Source organism: Heterocephalus glaber, unplaced genomic scaffold (assembly GCF_053883595.1).
Source record: "Heterocephalus glaber isolate CG9 unplaced genomic scaffold, H.glaber_assembly_v1.0 deba00000936, whole genome shotgun sequence".
Taxonomy (NCBI): domain Eukaryota; kingdom Metazoa; phylum Chordata; class Mammalia; order Rodentia; family Bathyergidae; genus Heterocephalus; species Heterocephalus glaber.
In genome coordinates, this window is record NW_028258172.1 from 4,186,097 (window position 1) to 4,209,787 (window position 23,691).

The 23,691-nt window shown below is 41.0% G+C and overlaps 1 long non-coding RNA gene across 3 annotated transcripts in view; it reads left to right on the top strand.

The window, feature by feature from the left end:
- The window catches only part of LOC110347170 (uncharacterized), a 183,096-nt gene extending 159,607 nt beyond the window's left edge, over positions 1-23,489 (top strand). For all 3 annotated transcript variants that reach the window (XR_015450118.1, XR_015450119.1, XR_015450117.1), the window contains 2 exons: positions 21,056-21,144; positions 22,801-23,489. This is a non-coding gene — a long non-coding RNA (uncharacterized LOC110347170). The remainder of the gene's footprint in view (positions 1-21,055; positions 21,145-22,800) is intronic.
- Positions 23,490-23,691: the final 202 nt, after the last annotated feature.

Here is a 23,691-nt window from a genome sequence, read left to right on the forward strand (position 1 = left end):
TTTGATCAAGGCTATTTGGAGTCCTATATGCCTCACTTATCTGTATGTCAAGCTGTTTTCCCCTGCTTGGGAAGTTTTCTGCCAATATTTCTGTGAAGAGATTTTTTATGTCATCTCCACTCTCTCCTGTTTCTTCATTGAGCCCAATCAGTCTTATGTTATTCTTTTTTGTATCATCTAGCAGCTCTTGGATTGATTTATCATGTTCCCTTATAATTTTGAAGCAGTTTTTCTTTTCCTGGTGACTAATTGCAATCTTATCTTCTATATCTGAAATTCTGTCCTCACACTGGCTCATTCTGCTATGTAGACTTTCAATGGAGTTTTTCATGTCCTGGAAATCTATTTGCATCTGTTTTATGGATTCCATTTGTTTCTTATGTTGGGATTCCATCATGTTCCTCAGCTCCTCTCTAGATTTATTAATCACGTCTTGCACTAGCAGCACAATTTCTCCTGTTATCTGAGAAATTATTTCTGATTTCTTTTTTTCCAGATCCCCTTTGTTGCCAGTTCAGTGGGTCTAGGTGGTTGAGTATCAGAGTGTTCCATCTCATTTCCCTTTGAGTTTGCTGTAGGTGATCTGGAAGTCTGGTTTTGAGACTTATTTATGTGTTTTCTCATTTTGACTGGGGCGGGGGGCTGTTAACACCTGTACGGATTACCTCCTCTGATCTGGGTGAGGTGGGACATGGGCTGGGAGCAGCAGTAGGGATGGTGACCTCAAAGCCCTTTCCTGTGGGCTGGGAGCAGCTGGAGGGATGGTGGCCGGGAAACCCCTTCCTCTGGACCAGGAGCAGTGGGATGGTTGCTCAGAGGCCCCTCCCTCTGGGCCTGGAGCCGTGGGAGGGATGGTGGCCCAGAAGCCCCTTCCTTTGGGCCAGGAGCAGCGGGACAGAAGGTGGCTCAAAAGCCCTTTCCTCTCGGCTAGGAGCAGCAGGAGGGATGGTGACTAGGAAGCCCCTTCCTCTGGACCAGGAGCAGTGGGGTGGTGGCTCAGAAACCCCTACCTCTGGGCCGGGAACAGTGGGACTCAGTACCTTGGTCTGGTGGTCTGGTTTCCTCTGCACCTTTGTAATTTGGAATCAGGTCACTGCCTGTCTGCAGTGGGGTGATTCGGTATCTTCCGCGTGACTCAAACCTCGGTGGGGCGTGCCCAGACCTACCTGTCTGCAGCGGGCTGATTCAGTGTTTTCCGCATGACTCAAGACCTCGGTAGGCCGTGCAAAGACCTGCTTGTCTGCAGTGGGCTGATTCGGCTTGTGTTCCATGGGACTGGGGACCTCGGCAGGGTGTGAGCAGACCTGCCTGTCTGCAGCGGGCTGATTCGGTGTCTTCCACGTGACTCAGGACCTGGGTAGGGCATGCACAGACCTGCCTGTCTGCAGCGGGCTGATTCAGAGTGTTCTGGGGGACTGGGGACCTCGGTAGGGTGTGGGCAGACCTGCCTGTCTGCAGCAGGCATTTCTTTCATTTTTCATGTCCATTAATATTTGTTTTACATCGGTGAGTGCACTGGTATTTGGTCCATATATACTAATGATTATTATCTCCTCTTTTTGGATTGTTCCCTTTACAAGGATGTAGTGACCTTCTCCTTCTTTTTCACAAAAAAGTAGGAACCAAACTTTATTTTCCAGCACAGTGCTTATAGTAATTTTTTACGAAAACATAGTAAGAAGAAACATTCTGGGTGGGAGTCGCATGGAATGCACCAAATCAGCCCACTGCAGACAGGCAGGTCTGCAGATGCCATAGCAATGCCGTGAGTCTCACGGAACATGCCAAATCAACCCACACCCCGGCAGCAATCTGCTGGACCCTCTCCCCCCCCCACTCCTCTGTACAGCCAACTGGTTCCACAGTACAAAGACTCATGACACCGGACCACCAGACCACTGTACTGGGTAAGTTGGAGACATCTTCTCCTCCCATCAGGACCAGGACTATCTTCAGGGGAAGGGCAGTTGGAACCTGCAATACAACTCTGCAGAGTTCAACCCTACAGGAAGATAGGGAGCTAAACTTGGGACTTGCAGCCAGAAATCTGCCTGAATCTCATGGGTCTGTGACTAGCTTGCTGAGAATCATTGACTTATATCTGCACACTGCAACCCACATTGTGTATTGTGACAGCAGAGACATACCCTGAAAGAGGCCCTTCATCTTCATGGTTATTATTTATTCCCAAATTTAGTTTTATTAGTCTTTTTTCTCTTTTCTTTTCTTTTGCTCCTCTGATCTTTATTTTTTTCCTACTCTTTGCAAATATTTGTTTTTCCCTCCTTTTTTCTTTTCTTTTCTCTTTCCTTTCTCTCTCTCTTACACTCACTCTCTTGTTCTCCCACATTGTTCATCTTCCCTTTTTGTCCCTGTTTTGGTCCTCATTCCAAGTTCTTCTTTATTTTGCTATTATTCTCTTTTTCCTTCTCACCTGTGTCCTCTGGCCACACTGCTAACCTTTCCCTAATCTTCTTCCCATATATCCTTCCCTCCCCAATCCCTTCTAACTCCCCATCCCAAAGGGTAAAGTTGTTATCTTGAGGAGTGTATTCACTATGTGTTGGGTTGGTCCTCGATCTTGATTTAATTCACACAGCTAAAGGTGATAGATTAATAACTACCACAAAATGTCATTTTCAAAGATGTACTTCATGTAATGGTGTTGCTGATTGTATCACTTGGACTAAGTTGTTGTTATTGATCTAGTCAGTGAACCTTCCTAGTATAAGGAAAATGACATAGCCTTAGAGTCATTAGAGACTCAAATCTTAAAGACCAGCTATATCTGGAAGACATCTCTGAGAAGCAATCATTCCATAAGGGTTCTAATTACAAGCAACAAAGATACCTACAATAAGCAATTTCAAGCTACCAACCCAGGAGTTAAACCAAGGACAGTACCAAAAACAAAAATGAGAAGACATTTAAGCAAGGCACAAACTCAGACTTCCACCCCACCAAGGGTAAATCTTGGGGGAAATGAGATGGAAAAGTCCCATAACCAACCACTTGGATACCCTGAACTGACAGCACAGGAGGTAACAAAACAGATGAATGAAGCTCTGGAAAAATTCAAAGCAGAAATAATCTCCCAGACATGCACAGAGATGGTGAGCAGAGTGAAAGTCATGATTACAGGATCTAGAACAGAAACAGATAAAAAATAGATGAGCTCAGAAACATGCTGGAAGCCATGAATACCCAGCATAAGAAAGAAATGGAAACCATGATTGCCCAACATAAGAAAGAAATGGAATCCTTGAAACAGATTCAAACAGATATTTAGGAGATCAAAAACTCCATAGAAAGTATCCACAGAAGATTAAGGGAATCTGAAGATAGAACATCAGATATAGAAGACAGGATCATGGTTAGAGACCATGAAAATAAAGATTTCTTAAAAATAGTAAGGGACCACGAGAAATCAATCCAACAACTGTGAGCTCATGCAAAGAAGAATAACATAAGACTGCTAGGAGTCCATGAAAAAACAGGAGAAAGCACAATTGACATAAAAAACTGTTCATAGAAGTAATAGTGGAAAACTTCCCAGACAGAGGTAGAGAATTGGACATACAGATAAGTGAGGCATATAGAACTCCAACTAGCCATGATCAAAAAAAATCTACACCTGGACATATAATAGTCAAGATCCCAGAAACCCAACAGAAAAACAAAATCCTACAAGCAGTCAGAGAAAAGAAACAAATCACCTACAAAGGAAAGCCTATCAGAATCACAGCAGATTTCTCAACACAAACCCTCCAATCAAGGATATCCTGGAGTGAAGTATTTCAAGCCCTAAAAGAAAATAACTTCCAACCTAGACTGTTGTATCCTGCAAAATTATCTTTCAAAATCAATGGGGAAATTATATACTTCGACGACAAAAAATACCTGAGAAATTTCATGAACACCAAACCAGCACTACAGGTAATTCTAAACAATATCCTAGAAAAAAAGCAATGAAGGTCACTACTCCATGAGGCCCAACAGAGGGAAGCCACCAGGCAAGATGAGACACTAAAGGGAAGGGGGGAAAAATGAGAAATAAAAGAACCAACGAAGGTTAAACATCATGACAAGGATAAATCAATATCTATCAATTATAACCATCAGTGTTAATGGCCTCAATTCACCAATCAAAAGAAATAGACTGGCAGAATGGATAAAAAGGAAAATGCAACAATATGCTGTATACAAGAGACACACCTAACTCAAAAAGAAACTCATAGACTGAAAGTAAAAGGATGGAAAACAGTTCTCCACTCCACAGGAACCCAGAAGAAAGCAGGGGTAGCAATCTTATTTGCAGACAAAGTACATTTCAAACCAAAACTAATTAAGAGATGCAAACATGGCCACTACATCCTTGTGAAGGGAACAATCCAAGAGGAAGAAGAGATGAAAATCCTAAATATATATGCACCAAATACAAATGCCCCCAACTACACAAAACAAATATTAATAGACGTGGGAAACCAAATAAACACTTACACAATTGTAGTGGGGGATCTCAATATGCCAGTATCACAAATACACAGATCATCTAGACAAAAAGTTAACAAGGAAATTCTACAACTGAACCAAGCTATTGAACAAATGGACTTAAGAGAGGTTTACAGAGTGTTCCACCCCACAAAATCGGAATACACATTCTTTACTGCTGCACATGGGTCATTCTCCAAAATAGACCACATGCTAGCTCATAGGACATGTCTAAGTAAATATAAAAGAATTGGAGTTATGCCCTGTATATTATCAGACCATAGTGCAATAAAATTGGAGATCAATAACATAAACCGCAAAACCCCAACAAACACATGGAAACTGAATAACACCCTCTGGAACAACCAATGGATCACAGAAGAAATTAAAGAAGAAATTACACAATTTCTACAAGTAAATGAAAATACCAGTACAACGTACAGGAATCTATGGGACACAATGAAAGCAGTTCAATGTGGGAAATTCATAGTAGTGAATGACTATATTAGGAAAACAGAGAAAACTCAGATAAATAACCTAATGCAGAACCTCAAGCTCCTAGAAAAAGAAGAGCATAACGAATCCAAAGCACATACAAGAGAGGAAATTATAAAGATCAGGGCAGAAATCAATGCAATGGAGACTAAGAGAACAATACAAAAAATCAATGAATCAAAGAGTTGGTTTTTTGAAAGAATAAAAAAATTGATAAACCTTTAGCCAACCTTATCAAAAAAAGGAAAGAAAAGTCACAAATACATGCAATTAAGAATGAAAAAGGTGAAGTCACAACAGATCCAACAGAAATCCAGAGGATCATCAATACCTACTTGAAGAACTTCTACTCCAATAAAATGGAAAACACAGAAGAAATGGCAGATTCCTAGATACATACAAATTGCCAAAGTTAAATGAAGAAGATATAGAAATTCTAAACACTCCAATTACAATGAGTGAAGTTGAAAATGTAATAAAATATTTACCAACAAAGAAAAGCTCAGGTCCGGATGGCTTCACTGCTGAATTCTACAAGACATTTAAAGAAGAACTAATGCCATTACTCTTTAAACTCATCAAAGAAATTGAAAGGGACCCAATACATCCAAATTCATTCCTTGAAGCAAGTGTTACCTTGATTCCAAAACCAGGGAAAGACCCAACCCCAAAAGAGAACTACAAGCCAATCTCCCTAATGAACATAGATGCAAGCATCCTCAATAAGATACTGGCAAACAGAATACAGAGAGTCATCAAGAAGATCATACACCCTGACGAAGTTGGATTTATCCCAGGGATGCAAGGATGGTTCAACATTCGTAAATCAAGAAATGTAATACACCATATTAACAGAGTCAAGGACAAAAACCACATGATCATCTCAATCAATGCAGAAAAAGCATTCGACAAAATCCAGCACCCATTCATGATAAAAACCCTACAGAAAATTGGAATAGAAGGTCTTTATCTTAACCTGATTAAGGCTATCTATGAAAAACCAACAGCCAACATCATACTAAATGGTCAAAAATTGAAACCTTTCATGCAAAAATCAGGAAAAAGACAAGGATGCCCACTATCACTACTCCTGTTCAATATAGTTTTGGAAACATTAGCCACAGCAATTAGAAAAGAGAAAGAAATAAAAGAAATAAAGATGGGAAAAGAAGAAGTTAAACTGTCATTATTTGCTGATGATATGATACTTTACATAGAAGACCCAAAAAACTCTGCCAAAAGACTTCTAGACTTAATTGACAGATTCCGTAGAGTAGTTGGATACAAGGTCAACACTCAAAAAACAATAGCCTTCTTGTACACAAATAACAGACTCACTGAGATAGAAATTAGGAAAACAATTCCTTTTACAATAGCATCGAAAAAAATGAAATATCTATGAATCAATCAAACAAAGGAAGCAAAAGACCTCTACACTGAAAACTACGAACTCTATACAAGAAAATGAAAAGACATCCCTTGCTCCTGGATAGGAAGAATCAATATAGTGAAAATGGCGATACTTCCAAAGCTACTATATAGATTCAATGCAATGCCAATTAAAATTCCAACAATATCCTTCACAGAACTAGAGAAAACAATCCAAAAATTCATTTGGAACCAGAAGAGACCTAGAATAGCTAAAGCAATTCTAGTCAACACAGACATGGCTGGGGGTATCACAATCCCCAACTTGAAACTATACTGCAAAGCTACTGTGATAAAATCAGCATGGTACTGGCAAAGGAAAAGACCTGAGGATCAGTGGAATAGATTAGAAGATGCAGAAACAACTCCAGACATGCTCAGCCACCTCATCTTTGACAAAGGAGCCAACCACCATCATTGGAGGAAAGATAGCCTATTTAATAAATGGTGTTGGAAAAACTGGATTTCAACCTGCCAAAGATTAAACTAGATCTATACCTATCACCATGCACTAAACTAAGAGCAAAGTGGATTAAAGACCTAAATATTAAGAAGAAACACTAAACTTGCTGGAAGATAAGTTAGGTAGAACTCTTGAAGACATTAGCATAGGAAAAGACTTCATGAGCAAAACCTCAGCAACACGGGAACTAGCAGAAAGAATCAACAACTGGGATCTCATCTTTTTAAAAAGCTTCTGCACTGCCAAATGAACCACCAACAGAGCTAACAGACAACCTACAATGTGGGAAAAAATTTTTAGCAGTTGTACCTCAGACAAAGGACTACTATCAAGAATACATAAGGGATTGAAAAAAATCAGACCCCCCAAATTCAAAGACCCAATTCAAAAACGGCCATTTGAAATGAACAGACATTTCTCAGACAAAGAAGTAAATGCAGCAAACAAATATATGAAAAAATGTTCAACATCACTGGTCATTCGAGCGATGCAGATGAAATCAACACTGAGATTACACCTCAACCCAGAAAGAATGGCTGCTATCAAGAAATCAACAAATAACAATGCTGGCAGGGCTGTGAGGAGAAAGGAACCCTTCTCCATTGTTGGTGGGAGTGCAGATTGTGCAACCCCTGTGGAAGTCAGTATGGAGATACCTCAAAGAACTAGGACTAGAGGTCCCATTTGACCCAGTTATTCCCCTGCTGGGTATCTTCCCAAAAGAAAAGAATCATATCACAGTGATATATGTGCACCCATGTTCATAGTGGCACAGTTTGTAATAGCTAATGCTTGGAAACAGCCCAAGTGCCCATCAACTGGAAACTGGATAAAGAAAATGTGGGTTTTTTAAAAATAAAATGGAGTACTACTCAGCCATAAAAATTGAAAAACTAGAGTCATTATAGCTAAATGGATGCATATCGAGGCCATACTCTTAATTGAAATAAATAGGACACACATGTGTAAATACTGAATAGTTTCACTAGTGTGAGAATCTAATGGTCTAAACAAGGGTTAAAATGATTAAAATGAATAACTGATAATTTGAAATAGGAAAAAAGGTCCAAAGATGAAGGAGTGAAGGGAGGGGAAGGGCAAAGGAAAAGAAGGAAAGGAAAAACTATGAGAAAAGAAAAAAAATGGAAATGAAATCTATGTAAATAGGGAAGGGCGGAGGGGGTGAAGGGTGCACAGGTAATGGGGAAAAAAATAAGAACCAAGATATATCATGTACAGGTACAAACACCCAATGATAAATGTAAATGAATTGTATACCTAAAATGTACCAATAAAAGAACTAAAAAAAAAAAACATTCTGGGAGACCTTGCAGTCTGTGTGGTGCATGTATGGTTGTCTCTGCTGACTCATTATTACATAAGGAAACCCCATCATGTGCCTGCTCTAAATGATGGGATTGTGTCCTCAGGTGCCTTCAGATACCCCAGCTTTGACACATCTTGAAGTGGCCTCCTACATCCTATCCTTTCAAAGACTGGCAAGCTGCTCCTTCTTGCAAATGGCACACAAAGCTGCCCATTATACCCAGATCTCACAAAAGCAATACAAGGAACAACATACAAGTACCAACCCCTTTGCTATTACAGCACCACTGAGAGCTACCCAGCTCCAGGTGGATCCTAGGGATTCCCACCATTTGATCAAGGAGTCTTGTTGCAAGGCCTGGATGGTGGACACTTCCGTGTCCGTCTCTTGTAAGGCCTCTTGTACTTGTCCCTGGTGAGCAGGAATAAAAACACAGCATTCTACATGTAGGAGGGCACAAGTGCTTCCCTGTGCTGCAGTCAACAAATCCGGATTCATATGGTTCTGTAACACCACCTTTATCATCTGGAATGTTTGATCCATGAACAACATCAGAGAATGGCACATGGTATTTAGGGCCTGTGTGGTGTGTTGAGCTAGAGCTTCAATTTGGAGGTCTATATCTACGTCCTTGTGTCTGGCACCAGTACCGCCATAGGATAAAACCACCAGGCAACCCATTTGATGTGGTGCCATCTGTATACACAGTGTCCCAGTTGTGGAGTGTGTCTGTCAGAATGATCCTGATAGTGCCCTTAACATAGGGAAAACCCCAGATGTAGTGCCCCATACAGTGCATGGGGATGTATGGCCAGTCCATAGTGCCACAGACTCATAAGGTGTCCTCAATTGACCAATCAGGCATTTGTGTCATTCACCTTTAATGAGCTGTTACACAAGTGCAGGGGTATCTATCCTGCTGTGTGATTTCCCACTGACATATCGAACTGTTCAATACATAGTGGAGTGACATCCAATAATGTTACTTGATTCCCCATCAGCCACCCCAACCATAATGCGTTATAGTTCTCAGTCCTTGTGAGATGGTTGTGCTCTTCTGGATCAGCACCTCAACAGCCTGGTATCATTTACCTCCTTGTTTAGAATACCAGACCTGTGTCCCCATTGCCACTGGAAACAAGGGGGTTGGAGCCAGGTCTGTCACCCCTAGGGGGATAGGCCAAGAAGCCACAATGTCACTTCCCTTTAGGATGGTGACTCTGGCATCTGGTGGGGAGCACAGCAAGGCTGTGAAGGGCCATGTTGAAATCCAGGGCTACTCCTCTTTGTCATAATGCACCCCCCCCCACAGGGCTCCAAGAGCAACACCCAATTCCTCAGTAGAGGGTCTGTAAGCCAGTCCCAAGTCCATTGGTACCTGGTCCCTGACTGCATAGGCTCTAGAGTGGGGAGGATCAAAGAGCCCCTTTTACCACCTTAGGACCTTGCTCTGCTGGTTTAATGTGCAGATGAGTCAGCTGTTCTTTCAAAAGGGGATCCAATTGGCTGTTACCTGTACACCTGGGCTGGTCATTGAGCAACTGAACACCCTATGGTAAGGCCCGCACCCACCCAATAAACATTGGAGCCAAATAGGCCAGTTGAGTTTTCAAGAGTCCATTATACCTCTCAATCATACCAGCATCTTGCAACTAGTAGGGCACATGTAAGTGCCAAGTGCTATCATTGTCTTTGGCCTATTGTTGCACCTGAGCACCTGTAAAATAGGTTCCCTGGTCAGACGCTATTCCTAGTGGCAACCCATATGCTGCAGTCAACCATAGTAATGCCATTAATTGTATGGACCCGGTCAGCAGAGGGCACAGGATAGGCAAAGCCTATACCCATGGTAGTATCCACAGCAGTTAGAGCATATTTATGTCCCTGTGAGAGAGGCAGGGGCCTGATATAGTCTACCTGCCATTGCTGCAAGGGATGGGGTCCCCACTGTATTGCACCCAATTGTGTGGGCACCCTTCTCCTGCAAGGGGCCAGCTGAGCCCATTGAGGGCACACTTTCTCTGCTGCTCTTGCCTCTGGGGGGTCATATTCAAATGCCATTGCTGTACTACAGCTTGCATGGTACAGGGCCCTATGTGCCCCATTTTCTTATGGAGCCAAGCCACCACTGTTGAGGGTGGCCCTCGAAGGGCTGCTACACTTGTTAAGGAGGCTGCTAAATCATTTTTGGGTGAGAGAAAAGGCCTATATCCTGACACATGGTACACTACATGTGTTATAGTGTGACCATGCTCCCATAAGTCTCACCATAACTCAGCGCCCCAAAGGGGTTGATGTCCTATCTGCCAGTATTGGGCCTCCCAGGTTAGTAACCACAGCATCAGCCCTCTAAGTGAGCTAGATGGCCCACTATCTGTGCAAACATGCAGAGGTTCATCCTCATGCATGACAAGTAACTACACTGCCCGCAACTCTGCCCATTGGCTTGACTTCCCTGTCCCAACCAGAAACCAGAGTATTTCTGTACTGGGAAGTACAGTGACCATCATCCACTGTGGGGTTGTGTCAAGACTAGAGCCATCAGTATACCAGGCCTCAGCCAGGCATCTCTCCTTCCCCTCCACATAGGGACTAGTCTCATGACTGGTAACTTATCATCATGTATGGTTTCTTGGGCCGTGTATGTTACAGGTCCCAGCATTGCGGCCAGTTTGCCCACTAGAGGGCTGGCCAAAAAAGGCTCTCTGCTGTAGATATGTTCCCCATTGTGCCAGCATGGGGGCCTGGGCCACTCCACTCCTGGGGCGGGACATCCATGTGCATATCCAGCCCTCTATTGGGTACTTAGTTTGCACTTTCACAATCTGCTGCCCTGTGATTCCTTCACGGGTGTGCAGAGCAGCATACCACTGCCAACTGCTTCTCAATCAGGGAATACCTGCTTTCAGCTCCTTTCCACAACTGTCATCAAAAGCCAGTAGGGTGGTTCCACTTCCCCTGCTTTTGCCACAAACCCCAGCCAAACCCAACCTCATCCACGTTCACCAGTATGGTGAAAGGCAGGGTAGGGTCAACAATTTGAAGGGCCTGTACTTGTGTGAGCACCCACTTTGAGTCCTAGAATCCAGCTTCTGCTGCATCAGTCTAGTCCCATGTTGCACCCTTTTGAGTCGTCTGATATAGAGGATGCAACAAGGTGGCTAGGTGCAGAATGAATGTCCACTAGAAACCTAGCGAGTCCAAGTACACTTGTAACTGGCATACAGTTGTCCGTCTAGGGTACACCTGGATCTTATCAATTATTGTATTAGGTATTACTTTTGTCTTACCTGACCATATAACACCCAAGAATTTGACAGATAAGCCAGGGGCCTGGACCTTGTCTTTATTGTTGGCCCACCCTAGGCCAGCAAACTTTCTTTTAGTCTGCATGCGGCAGCTTCCAAATCTGTAAGGCAATCAGAGGTTAACATGACATCAGCAATATAATGGAACAAAGACACTGAGTGTGGCTTGGTCCATGTGGCCAGGTTCTGGGCCACCAGACTATGATACAAAGTAGGGCTATGCAAACAACCTTGTGGCAACACTTAAAAAGTCCATTGTCTGCCCTCCCACATGAAGGCAAACTGTTCCTGACTCTCAGGCATGATAGCAATGGAGAATAATATGTTGGTCAGATCTATGTAGTGGTATTAACCCAATGTCAGAGTGAACTGCTCCATCAAGTCAGCAATATTAGGTACCGCTGCATGCAATGGAGGAGTCACTTTGTTCAGTTCCTGGTACTCCACAGTCATTTTCCAAGTCCCATTAGGCTTCCACACAGACCAAACAGGGGACTTGAAAAGACTTTGTGCAGGATGTATCACCCCTACTTCTTCCAACCTCAAAACAGTGTGTCTTATTTCCTCATGACCCCCAGGCAGCTGGTACTGCTTTACACACACAACCAGAATTGCATGTGGGAGAGTCAATAGTGCATGATGAAGATGTCCTTGAACAATAGTTTTTAATCATGCAAACCTGAAAACAGAATTCTGCCTGTGTGGTTGTCTAACCTGGCACCAGTCAGTATGTACACCCCAGTAGGTATTCAGCAACTGGGGAAACAAACATCATGGGAACATAGGGCTAAATGCCCAATGCCCAAAGTCACCTTGGCTTTCCAGACAGTAATGTAGTGACCTCCATACTCTTCTACGTGTCCATTGGTTTCTGTGAAACAGTCTGGGTTGCCATGGATCGCATTGACTTGACTTCAGTATCCACCAACACCAGTACACACTGCACATTTTTCAGGGACCAATAAGTAGTTAATTCCATATGTGGCCTTTGGTCTCCCAGGGTCCCTAACAACTGGATACCTCAGCCTGTCCCCTAGTCTGGGCAAAAAGCTGTCAGCATCAGCTCATCCTATGTCACAGGGGCTGCCTTTACCTTCGGGCTCATGGGCTGGTTTGCTGGTCAGGGCGCAACTGCTTCCACAAAGGCAGCAACATGTCTAAGGGCTGCCTTAGCTTGTCTGTGTCTAAGCTAGCTGCTATCACACCTGCCCAGATTTGGTGTCAGCTTACCTTCAGTGGACCAAGCATCTGCCCCTGTGGGGTTAGTCCCACTTATCCCAGTGCTACTTGGTTTTTTCTCCTTTCATGGCTGGATTTTTACTGGTCTTGCCTTACCTTAATATTTCACCTCTATGTCACCCAGAATCGCCAAGGTGTCCACTGCATCATGAATCAGATGATCTATAAAAGGTTCTAATAGGGCTGCCACTGTGCCAAACACCACAGCTGGGCTGCTGGCTAGGACCAGATCTTTCATGTGTGCTGTGAGCAATTCTCCCTCACGGCTACTATAGTGAGCAGCAAATATCATCTGCCACATGTCCATTTCACGCAGCATACCTACCAAGTCCAGATATGGTGTCTATCTCTTAGACTTGCTCCATCAAGTCACCCAGGTTTGACCAAATCGTGTGGGCTGCTCCCCTCAGCCAATTTAGCATAGTACAGTTACTCACCCCACCAGCCAGCCTCTGTGCATCCTGCAAAATCCAGTGCGTGGAGAGGGTACTGACTATGCTGGCCAATTGGGCCATTTCCCTTGTGTTTACCTCTGTGTTGTCAGTCCCTTCATCCAAGAGCTGTAGCTGCCATGCAGGCACTGTCACTCACCCTTTGCTTCATTTGCTTTGCCAGTTCTCGCTGCTCCATAGCTGTGTAGGGCATATACGTTGTTTGGAGGGTAGACCTAGGTGGAACCTCTGGGCCCTCCTTTTGGGTCAAGGGTTCTTCTACTTCCGCCCTTTCCTCTCCTGGTGCATGGGATTTATGCTCTGAGAGAAGGTAGCACTCCCTACTTCCTTCAGTATGGCTTCTGCAGCTGCCACACATTGCTCCAAGCTCTATTCAGTTTGCTGCAATTAGTTCACCTGCTGGACAAGGTCTTGTGCCTCCTGTTGATATAAGGGGAATACATATAACTCCCAAACCTGCTAGATATACAAGACACGAATTCATGTTCCCTTAAATCAAAGAATGAATTCTAGGAACAATGGAGCTTAGGAGTAGGAAAATTTATCAAAAGAAAGAGCTTCTGTCTAAAAGAAGGAGAATCGGAAAGTGGGTTGCCCCTATAGTGATCTTCTTTGTCTCTCTTAATCAGTCATGACTTGAAATCCACTTTGTCTACAAATAGTATATCTGTGCCTCCTTTTTTCTGGCTTCCTGTCATGTGGAATATTATTTTCCATCCTTTGACTTTTAATCTATGTATGGGGGTGGGGTAAATGTTTTTCCTTTATGCAGAAAATTGTTGGATCTTGTTTCTTGATGCATTCTGCCAATCTGTTTCTTTTGATTGATTAGTTGAGCCCATTGATGGGATTTTTTTGTTATATTTGATTATTTTTTTATTAATTTTATTGGTACATTTTAGGCATACAATATAATGACATTCATAATTGGAAATTTGCACCTTTACATAATCTTTCTTGGTTCTTATTTTTTACGCATTCCTCTGCCCTCCCTTCAACCCCTCCATCCCTCCCTATTTACAAAAACTTTGTTTCCATTTTTTCATTTTCTCATATTAATTCCATTCCCTTCTTTCCTTTCCCCTACCCCTCCCACTTCCCCTTCCCCTTTGCCTCTTTTCTTCCTATTTCACATTGATGGTTATACTGAAATATATTGGCTTATCCTTGTCATGTTATTGTCCTGCTGTTGGTTCCCTGTCTTTCCTCTTTGTTTAATTGCTTGCTGTATGGTGGCTTCTTTCTACTAATATTCTTGGAGTTGTGTTCATCATTATCTCTTTCTAAAATATTCTTCAGGGTACTCTGTAGAGCTGGTTTAGTGGTCATGAATTTCTTCAGTTGTTCTGTGTCATGGAAGTATCTTATTTGTCCATTGAATTTAAAAGATAGTTTTACAGGATACTTCAATCTGAGTTGGAAGTTGTTTTCTTTCAGAAACTGGAATACCTCACTTCAAGCTCTCCATGACTTAAGGGTTTGTGTTGAAAAGACTACTGTGACTCTGATGGGTTTCCCTTTGTAGGTGATTTATTTCTTTTCTCTAACAGCTTTTAGTATTCTGGTCTTGTGCTAAATTTCTGGAATCTTAATAATTATATGCCTTGGTATAGATTTATTTTGGTCATGCATATCAACTTCTTTTTCCATGTTTGGGAAATTTCCTACCAATACTTCTTTGAACAGGTTTCATATGGCCTTTGCACTATCTCCAACTCTCTCACTCACCCCAATCAATCCAATAATGTTCTTCTTTGCATCATCTTGCAATTTATGGTTCCTTGCCATTTTTAGCATTGCTTTCTTTTCATGGTCGTTAACTGCATTCCTGTCTTCTAGTTCAGAAATTCTCTCCTCACTTTCATTTACTCTATTGTGTATACTTTCAATGGAATTTTTAATCTCCTCGATATCTGTTTGAATATGTTTCATGAATTCCATTTCTTTCCTATGTTGGGCATTCATGTTTTCCATCCTTTTCTTAATCTCCTCTATTATTTATTTGTATCTATTCTAGATTCATTGAGCATGTCTTTCATTTTAATCATTTATTTTTTTATCTGAGATATTATTTTCTCTGTGACTGTCTGTATTTGTTTTCTGACTTCAACTTCTATCATCTCAGAAAAATCAGGTGGGTGACTTCTGATTTCCTCTATCTCATTGTATCCTGGACTTGTCCTAGGTGGGCTGGAGGTGTGGGATTGCATTTCGCTCCTGTGTCTTGTCATTTTCTATTTTTAAAAATTTTATTATATTTTTGTGCTGATGCTTATAAATTTATTATGGCAGACAGCTTTATCACTAGTATCAAGGCTTCTCTTGGAAATGTCTATTTTTCAGAGATGTCATCTGGGCATATGTGGTTCTTGGTCTTTTTGTCTGTCTCAAGATCCTATCTTCCCAATTTATTAAGGATCAGAAGTTGCTATTTGGCTTAGCACCTAGTCCTTTGATACTGGATTATGGTGGTGCTTATGGCCCCAGACAATCTCAGTGTTTTCATATAGGGGAGAACAACTAAGTACAACAAGTAGGACATCCTGGCTAAAGTAGTACAAATAGCAATATCAGTAGTCTCAAGGACAGCCTAGAAATTGACAAATTATAACTGTCAGTTTGGTACCTTTAACCATAGGAGCAAGACCTACAGTTATATAACAATCCAACATAAACCAGGAGCTTATATATTATGAGTTTCCCCTTCGTGGGGTGCTTTTATGGGGGGATTTAATTGAGATGGGGCAAAACAGAGAGATAAATGAAGGGAAGTGTAGTAGAGGCAAGAGTGGAGGACAACAGATGATGAGGTTTGGGTAGCTGGAGAAGAGGGCAAGAGAGAAAGCATGAAGGATAAAGCATAAGAATATTGAAGTGAGTCAGAAAGACAAGAGACAATTTTCATTCACATGAAAATATCATAACCTCAAGAGATATAGTTTAGGAAAGAGAGAAGGAGGATGAGTAGAACAAGAAAAACATAAAGGTAAAAAATTAAAAAGAAAACAGAAATAGGACACAAAACAAAGAAAGAAAATAAAAATGAAAAATAAAAGTAAAAACCGAAATTCCTCTGCAGTACACACTTTTATGGTAATGTCCAAGGCAGGTAGTGTCCCAGAACTGTGCTGTGTATCCCTACCAAGTCTGGGTAGAGTTTGATCTTGTGGGAGTGGTGGTTGGTCTTCAGCCCATAGCTTTTTGGATGTCTCTCTCTGCCCACTCAAGCTTCCCTAACATTGCTGTGGCATCCTCAGGCAGGATCAACTCAGGGCTGTTCTCAGTTCTGTGTATAGTTGGCTCCACTTGGTCACTTGGTCTTTGCACAGCCTCCCCCATTGCACCCCCACTGGCTCTTCTCTATCCTGTCCAGACCGCTTGGGTGGGAGGTGCTGTGCTGTTGGGGAGTGCTTGTCTTAGAAGGGGGGTGGCTGTGCTGCTCACTTCTGCTGGATCTTTGATCTCCTCTCCAGGAGGTTAATTACCTTTGCTAAAATCCAGCACAGGTTTTCATCTTTCTCTCAAGCCCCTGGTTGCAACTCTCATTTTTCAGCTGCACTGTGGTCCCAACTTTGGAGTGCACAACAGAGAAAGAAATGAAAAAGGAAAAGGCAGGGTGGAAGGTCTGGTGGCCCTTCCTTTGGGGAGGGAGCAAAGTTCTAATCAGCTCTGTTTGCCAGCAACAGTGAAGTCCCTGGCCAGGGTGCAGTGTCCTTTGTGCGGACGAGGGCTAAAGAGACAAGAGGCCTTCTTTCCCAAATCTATCCTCTGTGGCTTGAGGTAGCCGCATCTTTTTAGTCTATAAGTTTCTGGGTGACTTCCCAGCATGGCAATTCTTGCTTGGTGCTGTTACACTGCTGGTAGCCCTGTGGGCTGATGTGCTGTTTTATGAAGTCCCCCATCTGTGTTTTATTTGTCTACTAGTATCTTATTTCAGATTGATTTTGGCATCAAGATGTATGTCCCTCCATTTCTTCCAATTACCTGTGTTTTTAGCTGATTTTTTTCTCTGAATAGGTCCAACATGACTCCTCCTCCTTTCAACCATGTTTAACCCAACATCAACATTTTCAACATCAACTATTTACATGCTTAGAAGATCTAAAAAATAACAGCAGAAACAAACTCCTATGTGAAGTACAATGAAAATACAAACAAAAACTGCACATACGGTTAGCTTTTCTTTCCTGTTTGGCAGGCCATACTTGTCACTTCTCTCATTTTCCTTTTGTCAGAAGCTTTCTATAACATTGTATGATATGCACTTACCAGGAAAATAAAATATCAATAAAATAAATATCAAATATGGAAGGGGTGCTTAGAATAAATGTCAACATTTTCTATATCAGCTGTTTGTTTACTGAATCTGAAAAATAACAATAGAAATAGATTCCTATGTGAACTACAATGAAAATACAAATAAAACTCTACAAGAAAAATAATCTTTCCTTCAATTATCATACCTATAGCAGTTTTCCCACATGAGAACAACATGTTCCATGCACAACTATTGCTTACAATGATAGACATGTCTTTTGTTTTCCTATCTTATTTGGTAAGACATACTTGACATCTTGCTGCTTTTCCTATTTTCTTAGGAGATTCTTGTGATGTTTCACATGTCTGATCACCAGTCTGCTCCAAAATCATTTATTGGACAGATACAGATCTTTCTTCCTCTGTTGTAATTGTTCATTTATCAATTCCAGTCCCAATCCTTGAAGAAAATTTCTCCGTGATATTTTGTGCTTGTTATTTTATTTTTAAACTATGAAACAATTTATGCCTGACATGTTTAGGATCCAGTAAAATCCAACCATTGGCCAATGCTTTGTGTTTCAAGTGACATCATAATTGCTGTATAACTTGCCAACAATGTCTTCTCCGCTTTTCATCTTGTTGTAAAATGTGACCATTTCTGGCTTCATTTGTGTTGAGGTTTCACTATCAATGTTCTTTTCTTTGTTTGGATTTTTGAGACAGACTCTCACTACATACTGCAAGATAGCCTTGCACTCTCATGTAGCACTGGCTAACCTTGAACTCTCAGCATCCTTCTGCCTCAGCCCCTGAGTGCTGAGATTATAGGCATGCACCACCATGCACAGATTCACTATTAATCTTATCATCATGGTGTACTGTTGAAAGATCAATATGACTTTGTTTTTTATAGCCATGATGTAGTTCAGTCTATTCTGGAACTCACTATGTAGCATAGGCTAACTTGAACTCACAGGATCCTCCTGCCTCAGTCTCCAAGTGCTGGGATTATAGGCATGCACCACCATGCCCAGCTTTGCTCTCATCTTATCATCATGGTGTAATGTTGACAGTATCAATATTACTTTGTTTTTCTTCACCATATAGGAGGCCAATGTTATGTCTTTCTGAAATCCAAAGATTGTACTATACATTTCTCTATTGTGAACTTGCAACATTTTTTCAGGAATCTCTGCTTTCTTCTTGTGAATAGTTTCTGTGCTGGTCAACTGGTGTTCTTTTAGCAAATGTAATATCAATAGGTAACTAATGAACCAATTGTCAAATGTAATATTTGGTTACTTTTTGAAATAGGTGCAATAAGTCTGTTCACAATGTCATATGGTTTATTACTGCACAAATAAAGACCTAGTGGCTGAGTTTCAGTAATTTCTATATTTAAGGTGTAAAATGTCTTCACATCTACCAGAGCATATATTTCTTTACCATATTAGGAAGACTTAATTGGTATATATTGCTGAAACCTCCAACAAACACCGAATGATGCAAGTTGTTTGTCAATTGTCATGTAGTTAGATGGTGTATAAATTCCTTGACCATTCAAAACAAAGCTTTCAAAAAATTAACAAATAACAGACAGATTTTTTTTATTTTTTCTTCCTTGGTGGATTTTTTGTTGTGAAAATGTAGGTAGTTTTGAAAGAAACCAAATATCTTGAGTGTCATTATTGTGCTAAAAATCTCAGTGCTATGTCTGTCACTTCTCCATAAATCTTTTAGATTCTGATGACTAGAACAATAAACTCCTGCTATGATGGCTGGTGACAGTGAGATGTCATGATAATGTTAAGTATATTTTTGAGTATTACTTGTTTTACTCGTATTTCGTTATTAGTGTATTTTAAAACATCTTATAGCATATCATTCATTACAATTTCCAACACTGAATTGCAGTATTGGCAATCCGTCCAATAGGTTTCACTCCTGTCAAGAACCAGTAACATTTTCTGACCTCATTCTAATGTTGGATAATTTAGATATACATTACCATTTTGTAACATTTTGACTAGTCAAATATTTATTTACATTACATTTACATTGCTTTCTTCCTCATGTGAATCAAGGTCTTCATTCTGTACTTCTCTATTTGTCATATCTTGTTAACTTCTTTGACTTGCATGATCCAAGTCATCATTGGTAGCTGAGTCACCTGTTGATTCACTTTCAACCTCCTCCCAAAGTTATTAAAGCAGATTTTCATGTGACATTGTACTGAATTGGGCTAATTCTACATGAAAAATCAAAAGAAACCATGTAATAAAATTATAAATACACATAAATGTAACATGATGCATAATGTGGGAAAAACTCAACCATTTACAGTTTGACACATGTGCACACACCTTGCCATTTGTCATCCCAAGTAGGTGAACACAAAGATTGTTTCTTGTGTATTCCCCCAGCACAGTTAATGAGATGCACAGCCATCTACTAATATTCTAAAATGCATATTTTTATTGGAAATATATGGTTGGGTGTTTTTACCCACCATAATGCCCCTTGGTTAAAGAAATCAGGAAAACAATTTATAATATCAATGAGAAATTCAATTAAAACAATTATCATAAAAAATAATGAGGGAGCCTGGCATGGTGGTGCACACATGTAATCCCAGCACTTGGAAGGCTGAGGCAATAGGATCACTGTGAGTTCAAGGCCAGCCTCAGCTACACAGTGAGTTCAAGGCCAGCCTGAACTGAGTAGTGAGACTGTCTCAAAAAAAATTAAAAATAATAAGGGACTTCTGGGTAAAATGGTGTAACAGAAGTATCCTTCACATGATTCTAAGTGAGAAAAGTTAGCATTAAAAAGTAGAAACTATATTCCAACTAAAGGATAGTATAAGCTACAGAAATCAAGAAGGCAATGATAGGAATGCAGAGAGAGAGAGAGAGAGAGAGAGAGAGAGAGAGATGCAAAGCAAAGAAAAATATAAAGTATCCTGGGGAGGGTAACAACCTGACTCTGCCAGCACCAGGTAAGCTCCAAAAAGGCCAGTAGCCCCAATGATACACAGTGGACTAAGCCCTAGCAATAGGAGAAACTCATGGTTATTGCAAGCTAGAAGTCTAGTATAGAGATTTATTTTGAAAGTGACTTGTGCTTTGGAGAAGAAACCCACTACAGTGCTTGCCATATCTTGTAGTGATATCACCAAGAGCCATCATGACACAATGTGACTGAGCCACTCTGAGGACCAGAAATCAGGGAAAAATCATACTTGAGCATCCCAGGGAACACTTTGCCACAGAGATTTGGTGGCAGACAGCTACAATACAGTCATAGAAAAAGGGATGATCAGTCTGAAACCTCCAGAAATTTAAGTAGCAGGGAATTTGGACTTTGGAGGGCAAGATGGTTAATAGCACTGACCTCTGACAGTGAAGAGCAAAATCCATTCTGTGATTTTCTGAAGGGGTTGTGGCTGAAAATGTCAGGATTACTATATATTATTTTCAGGTCTTTCTTTTCTATTGCTGTTATTGCTTTCTATTCTGTAGCTGTTAGTTTTAATTGGATTTTACAGTATTTTAATATCTTTTTTTTCTTTGTGTTGTCATTGTCACTGCAGTTTATTTTCTCCTCTCTGAGCGGTACTGGTGATTGAGCCCTCAACAGAAAGCTGCTGACTGAGAAGACTCTCACATAAAAGTGGAACAGGTACTATGGTGATTAAGCTTAATAATGTCAACTTCACTGAATTGGGAACTGTTTGAGCATACTAATGGGGGTGTCTGGGTGGATTATTGAGGTATGACCTTGCAGTCTATATCTGGTTCCTCACACCTTCTTTTTTGTTGCTGCAATGCTTTTCAGCCACCATGAATTAATCAGGTATGCTTCATCATACCCTTATACAATGATGTTCCTGCCTTGGAGCCTGCTGATCATATCCTGAATCCTCTGAAACCATGAGTTAAATTAAACCTCTCCTCCTTTAAGTTCTGGGTGTTGGATATTGTATCCCAATAATAGTAAAGCTAATAAAATTGGCATCAGACAAGTGGCATCATTGCTTTGACTGTATTTGACCATGTAGTTTAGAAGCATTTGGAACTGGTTTGTGGGAGAAAGGTTTGAAGATGCAGGCTAGGGAAGCCTTACAACACTATAAGCAGAGCCTCATGGATCATTCTGGTCAGAGCTCAGCCTGATGGATAATTCTGATTAGAGCTTGGACAAACAGGATGCTCACAGGAATGTGAACAGTAAAGGCTAAGCTCAGGAGATTTCAGTTGGGAAGGAGTACTTTGTTGGCAACTGGATTAGAGGTGTTACACTCTGGCAAAAAAAAAAAACAAAACGTACATTTTGCATATGTCCTGAGACTTTGCAAGAGTCTGAGATTAAGTTTGGCAGCCTAATTGATTTGGTGGAGGAAATTCAAAGACAGATCAATATTCAGGCTGCAGCATGGACACTGCTGGCTGCTTTTAGCCTGATATACAGTGAGAAATAAAGGTAAAAAGCAGAGTGGAAAAGATTGGAAAAACTTAAAATTTTTAAGCCCCAAAAGAACCATGTGTAAAGCTGGGGCCAAAAGAGGTGTAGCTGCTGAAAAGGTTAGCTCCATTAAAAAGAAACTATAAAACTTTCTATAGGGTTAAAAGGAAAGATGTGTAGATGGCATCTCAAAAATTAGCAAGACCCTATCATCACAATCTCAAGGATGCACATTTTCATTTGAGAAGAGGTCCTTGAGTCCCTTGCTCAAGGAGGGCTGCCTAATGAATTGGTTCCCCAAGACTGATTTCATTTTGATCAGCCATCAAGGCACCTAGAGACCACTGCAACCATGGCCCATGGTGGCCTAGCTACTATTCTCACAGAAATTAGACATTGACATCATCCATGTGATGCTGGTTTTACTGGCACAGAGAATGCAAGAGTTGTGTAGTCAGAAAGGTTTCCTCCAATATTTCCAAGGAAGACCTGGGAGACCAGGCAAGGGGACCCTGAGAGGGAAGTATATGAAGCTATAGGAATAAACCCACAGGTGCAGTGGAGAACCCAGAAAGTTGAAGATGACAGGAATGTGGAACATCTATTGAGGAAAGCCACAGGCTGTGAGCAAAGCTAGTCCAGGGGAAAAGCCATGTAAGTTGCAAACAACACATCCTTAGAGGTGGTGCTTCCCAGTCCTTTTTGGAATTACATCTCACCACTGTATGCTCCAGGTGTCAGAAAAAAGAGCTACAGGACTTAATGTTTGCCCTGCTGGGGTTTTTTTTCATTTTTATTCCCCTGTTCCTCTCTTTTGGAATGGTTAGGGTCATTGTACCTAGAGATCATGTAACTTGTTTTTTATTTTTGCAGAGGTTTGCAGCTAAAGAGTTTGCCAAGAGCCTCAGAGGAGCTTTGGACTTGAACTTTTGAAAAGTGCTGAAATTCTTGAGACATTCGGAAGGGATTATTGGGTTCTTGGTTGTATGAATGATAGTTGCTACATGTTATGCAGAATTAATGACTTGCTACTGTATTCCTTTGGAGATTAAGTGTAGTTTAATATATATTTGGTTGCCATGCTGACAAAGGGTGAAATGTTTTGGTTAAACTTGATAGTGGTAACATGATAGGCCTTGGGATCTGCCCAGGGTATTGGTGGTGCACACTTCTGGGTGTGTCTGTGTAGGTCATGGAGGCATGAACTTAGAGTCTATATCTGGTCCCACATCCCTTCCTCTCTGCCACTGTTCTCTTGCTTTGTTTCCCAGCCACCATGAACTAAGTATTTTGCTTCACCACACCCTTCTGACATGATGTTTCTGCCTTGGAACCATCTGACCATGGACTGAAACCTTTGAAATCATGAACAAATTAAACCTCTTCTTTAAGTTTTGGGTGTTGGGTATTGTGTTTCAGCTACAGAAAAGCTAACTAATACAAATATCCATCAGAAGAGATGCAGAAATCTCAATATATAAGAGATGCAGAAATCTCAATATATAAATCTCAATATATAATAATCTCAAAAATATGAATAAAACAAGATAAAATGACTGCTCTGAAGATTCATAGTCTCTCAGTAACTGAGTCCAAAGTCATTGAAATGGGTGAAATACTGGACAAAGAATTAAAATTGATTTTTTAAAATAACCAATGTGTTCAAAGAGAATACAGATAAACAGGAATGAATTAGTGGAGACAATGCTGAATATTAAAGAGTAATTCAACAAAATGATAGAAATTCTGAAAGGACCAGACAGA